Raw genomic sequence first — 5429 nt, 5'->3', positions numbered from 1 at the left:
GAGACTCTCCTTGGAGTTAAACGCCAGCTTTGGTGCCAGTTTGGGCGTTTAACTCCCATTTGGGTGCCAGTTCCAGCGTTTAACGCTGGGATTTCTTGAGGTAACTTTGAACGCCGATTTGGGCCATCAAATCTTGGGCAAAGTATGGACTATCATATATTGCTGGAAAGCCCAAGATGTCTACTTTCCAACGCCGTTAAGAGCGCGCCAATTGGGCTTCTGTAGCTCCAGAAAATCCGCTTCGAGTGCAGGGAGGTCAGAATCCAACAGCATCTGCAGTCCTTTTGAGTCTCTGGATCAGATTTTTGCTCAGGTCCCTCAATTTCAGCCAGAAAATACCTGAAATCACAGAAAAACACACAAACTCATAGTAAAGTCCAGAAAAGTGAATTTTAACTAAAAACTAATAAAAATATACTAAAAACTAACTAGATCATATCAAAAAACATACTAAAAACAATGCCAAAAAGTATACAAATCATCCGCTCATCACAACACCAAACTTAAATTGTTGCTTGTCCCCAAGCAACTGAAAATCAAATAAGATAAAAGGAAGAGAATATGCAATGAATTCCAAAAACATCTGTGAAGATCAGTATTAATTAGATGAGCGGGGCTTTTAACTTCTTGCCTCTGAACAGTTTTGGCATCTCAATCTATCCTTTGAAATTCAGAATGGTTGGCTTCTTTAGGAACTTAGAATCCAGATAGTGTTAATGATTCTCCTAGTAAAGTATGATGATTCTTGAACATAGCTATTTATTGAGTCTTGGCTGTGGCCCAAAGCACTCTGTCTTCCAGTATTACCACCGGATACATACATGCCACAGACACATAATTGGGTGAACCTTTTTAGATTGTGACTTAGCTTTGCTAAAGTCCCCAATTAGAGGTGTCCAAGGTTCTTAAGCACACTCTTATTTGCCTTGGATCACAACTCTTATTATTATTTTTTTTTCGTTTTCTTTTTTTCTTTTTTTTTTCGGTTTTTTTTTTTTTTTTGAATAACAATGCTTTTTCTTGCTTCAAGAATCATTTTATTGATTTTTCAGATCCTCAATAACATGTCTCCTTTTTCATCATTCTTTCAAGAGCCAACATTCATGAACCACAAATTCAAGATACATATGCACTGTTTAAGCATACATTCAGAGAACAAAAATATTGCCACCACATCAAAATAATTAAACTATTATAAAATTCAAAATTCATGCAATTCTTCCTTTTTCAATTAAGCACATTTTTATTCAAGAAAGGTGATGGATTCATAGGACATTCATAACTTTAAGGCATAGACACTAAGACACTAATGATCACAAGACACAAGCATGGATAACATAAAGCATAAAAATCGAAAAACATGAGAATAAAGAACAAGGAAATCAAGGAATGGGTCCACCTCAGTGATGGCGGCTCTTCCTTGCTTTTGAAGGTCCTATGGAGTGCTTGAGCTCCTCAATGTCTCTTCCTTGCCTTTGTTGCTCCTCTCTCATGATTCTTGTTCTTCTCTAATTTCATGGAGGAGAATGGAGTGTTCTTGGTGCTCCACCCTTAGTTGTCCCATATTGGAACTCAACTCTCCTAGGGAGGTGTTTAGTTGCCCCCAATAGTCTTGTGGAGGAAAATTCATCCCTTGAGGAATCTCAGGGATCTCATGATGAGTGGGATCTCTTGTGTACTCCATCCTTTTCTTAGTGATGGGCTTGTCCTCATCAATGGTGATGTCTCCCTCTATGTCAACTCCCACTGAATAACAGAGGTGACAAATGAGGTGAGGAAAGGCTAACCTTGCCAAGGTAGAGGTCTTGTCCGCCACCCTATAGAGTTCTTGGGCTATAACCTCATGAACCTCTATTTCTTCTCCAATCATGATGCTATGAATCATGATGGCCCGGTCTATGGTAACTTCGGACCGGTTGCTAGTGGGAATGATTGTATGAACTCTAACCATCCTCTTAGCCACGGGCTTGAGGTCATGCCTTCTCAATTGAACCGGCTTTCCTCTTGAATCTTGCTTCCATTGTGCGCCCTCTTCACATATGACTGTGAGGACTTGGTCCAACCTTTGATCAAAGTTGACCCTTCTAGTGTAAGGATGCTCATCTCCTTGCATCATAGGCAAGTTGAACGCCACCCTCACACTTTCCGGACTAAAATCCAAGTATTTCCCCCGAACCATAGTAAGATAATTCTTTGGATCCGGGTTCACACTTTGGTCATGGTTCTTGGTGATCCATGCATTGGCATAGAACTCTTGAACCATCAAGATTCCGACTTGTTGAATGGGGTTGGTAAGTACTTCCCAACCTCTTCTTCGGATCTCATGGCGGATCTCCGGATATTCACCCTTTTTGAGTGAAAAGGGGACTTCGGGGATCACCTTCTTCAAGGCCACAACTTCATAGAAGTGGACTTGATGCACCCTTGAGAGGAATCTATCCATCTTCCATGACTCGGAGGTGGAAGCCTTTGCCTTCCCTTTCCTCTTTCTAGAGGTTTCTCCGGCCTTGGATGCCATAAATGGTTATGAAAAAGCAACGCTTTTACCACACCAAACTTAAAATGTTTGCTCGTCCTCGAGCAAAAGAAGAAAGAAGAGAGTAGAAGAAGAAGAAGAAATGAGGAAGAGGGAGATGGTAGTGTGTTCGGCCAAGAAGGGAAGAAAGGGTGTTTAGGTTGTGGAAAATGAAGGGGTAAAGAGGGGTTTATATAGGAAAGAGGGGGATGAGGGTTCGGCCATTTGAGGGTGGGTTTGGGAGGGAAAGTGGTTTGAATTTGAAGGGTGAGGTTGGTGGGGTTTTATGAAGGATGGATGTGAGTGGTGAAGAGAAAGATGGGATTTGATAGGTGAGGGGTTTTTGGGGAAGAGGTGTTGAGGTGATTGGTGAATGGGGGAAGAAGAGAGAGAGTGATGGTAGGGTCCTGTGGGGTCCACAGATCCTGTAGTGTCAAGGAAAAGGCATCCTTGCACCAAATGGCATCAAAATCCACGTTTTGAGCCTTTTCTGGCGTTAAACGCCGGGCTGGTGCCCATTCCTGGCGTTTAACGCCAGGTTTTTGCCCTTTACTGGCGTTTAACGCCAGTCTGGTGCCCCTTTCTGGCGTTAAACGCCCAGAAGGGTGCCAGACTGGGCGTTAAACGCCCAACTGCTAGGCTGACTGGCGTTTGAACGCCAGCAGCATCTTCCTCCAGGGTGTGCTATTTTTCTTCCTGTTTTTCATTTTGTTTTTGCTTTTTCATTGTTTTGTGACTTCTTATGATCATCAACCTACAAAAAAGATAAAATAACAAAAGAAAATAGTTAACCATAAAACATTGGGTTGCCTCCCAACAAGCGCTTCTTTACTGTCATTAGCTTGACAGAGGACTCTCATGGAGCCTCAGAGATGCTCAGAACCGTGTTGGAACTTCCCAACACCAAACTTAGAGTTTGATTGTGGTCTCCCAACACCAAACTTAGAGTTTGACTGTGGGGGCTCTGTTTGGCTCTGTTTTGAGAGAAGCTCTTCATGCTTCTTCTCCATGATGACAGAGGGATATCCTTGGGCCTTAAACACCAAGGATTCTTCATTCACTTGAATGATCAACTCTCCTCTATCAACATCAATCACAGCCTTTGCTGTGGCTAGGAAGGGTCTGCCAAGGATGATGGATTCATCCATGCACTTCCCAGTCTCTAGGACTATGAAATCAGTAGGAATGTAATGGTCTTCAACCTTAACCAGAACATCCTCTACAAGTCCATGGGCTTGTTTTCTTGAGTTGTCTGCCATCTCTAGTGAGATTTTTGCAGCTTGCACCTCAAAGATCCCTAATTTCTCCATTACAGAGAGGGGCATGAGGTTTACACTTGACCCCAAGTCACACAAGGCCTTCTTGAAGGTCATGGTGCCTATGGTACAAGGTATAGAAACTTCCCAGGATCCTGCCTCTTTTGAGGCAATTGCTGCCTAGACAAGTTATCCAGTTCTTTGGTGAGCAAAGGGGGTTCATCCTCCCAAGTCTCATTTCCAAATAACTTGTCATTCAGCTTCATGATTGCTCCAAGGTATTTAGCAACTTGCTCCTCAGTGACATACTCCTCCTCTTCAGAGGAAGAATACTCATCAGAGCTCATGAAAGGCAGTAGTAAGTCCAAGGGAATCTCTATGGTCTCAGTTTGAGCCTCAGATTCCCAAGGTTCCTCATTGGGGAACTCATTGGAGGCCAGTGGACGTCCAGTGAGGCCTTCCTCAGTGGCGTTCACTGCCTCTTCTTCCTCCCAGAATTCGGCCATATTTATGGCTTTGCACTCTCCTTTTGGATTTTCTTCAGTGTTACTTGGGAGAGTGCTTGGGGGAAGTTCAGTAATTTTCTTGCTCAGCTGACCCACTTGTCCTTCCAAATTCCTAATGGAGGATCTAGTTTCAGTCATGAAACTCTGAGTGGTTTTGATTAGATCAGAGACCATGGTTGCTAAGTCAGAGGTATTCTGCTTAGAGCTCTCTGTCTGTTGCTGAGAAGATGATGGAAAAGGTTTACCATTGTTAAACCTGTTTCTTCCACCATTATTATTGAAACCTTGTTGAGGTCTCTCTTGATTCTTCCATGAGAGATTTAGGTGATTTCTCCATGAAGAATTATAGGTGTTACCATAGGGTTCTCCCAGGTAATTTACTTCTTCCATTGAAGGGTTCTCAGGATCATAAGCTTCTTCCTCAGATGAAGCATCCTTAGTACTGTTTGGTGCATTTTGCATTCCAGACAGACTTTGAGAAATCAAATTGACTTGTTGAGTCAATATCTTGTTCTGAGCCAATATGGCATTCAGAGTGTCAATCTCAAGAACTCCTTTCTTCTGACTAGTCCCATTGTTCACAGGATTCCTTTCAGAAGTGTACATGAATTGGTTATTTGCAACTATTTCAATCAATTCTTGAGCTTCTGCAGGCGTCTTCTTCAGATGAAGAGATCCTCCAGCAGAGCTATCCAAAGACATCTTGGATAGTTCAGAGAGACCATCATAGAAAATACCTATGATGCTCCATTCAGAAAGCATGTCTGAGGGACATCTTCTGATTAATTGTTTGTATCTTTCCCAAGCTTCATAGAGGGATTCTCCATCCTTCTGTCTGAAGGTTTGGACTTCCACTCTAAGCTTACTCCATCTTTGTGGTGGAAAGAACTTTGCCAAGAAGGCATTGACTAGCTTTTCCCAAGAGTCCAGGCTTTCTTTAGGTTGAGAATCCAACCATATTCTAGCTCTGTCTCTTACAGCAAAAGGGAATAGCATCAGTCTGTAGACCTCAGGGTTAACCCCATTAGTCTTGACTGTGCCACAGATTTGCAAGAACTCAGCTAAAAACTGATGAGGATCTTCCATTGGAAGTCCATGAAACTTGCAATTCTGTTGCATTAGAGAAACTAATTGAGGCTTAAGCTCAAAGTT

General features: G+C 42.4%; 1 non-coding gene across 1 annotated transcript; it reads left to right on the top strand.

Annotated features, from left to right (window-relative positions):
- Nucleotides 1–5033: 5033 nt before the first annotated feature.
- On the top strand, nucleotides 5034–5141 carry LOC130959093 (small nucleolar RNA R71). The gene has a single exon (XR_009078188.1). It is a non-coding gene; the product is annotated as a small nucleolar RNA R71 (small nucleolar RNA).
- Nucleotides 5142–5429: the final 288 nt, after the last annotated feature.

This window comes from Arachis stenosperma, chromosome 10, assembly GCF_014773155.1.
Source record: "Arachis stenosperma cultivar V10309 chromosome 10, arast.V10309.gnm1.PFL2, whole genome shotgun sequence".
In the NCBI taxonomy this organism is placed as follows: Eukaryota; Viridiplantae; Streptophyta; class Magnoliopsida; order Fabales; family Fabaceae; genus Arachis; species Arachis stenosperma.
This window is presented reverse-complemented; position numbering and strand designations above follow the sequence as displayed.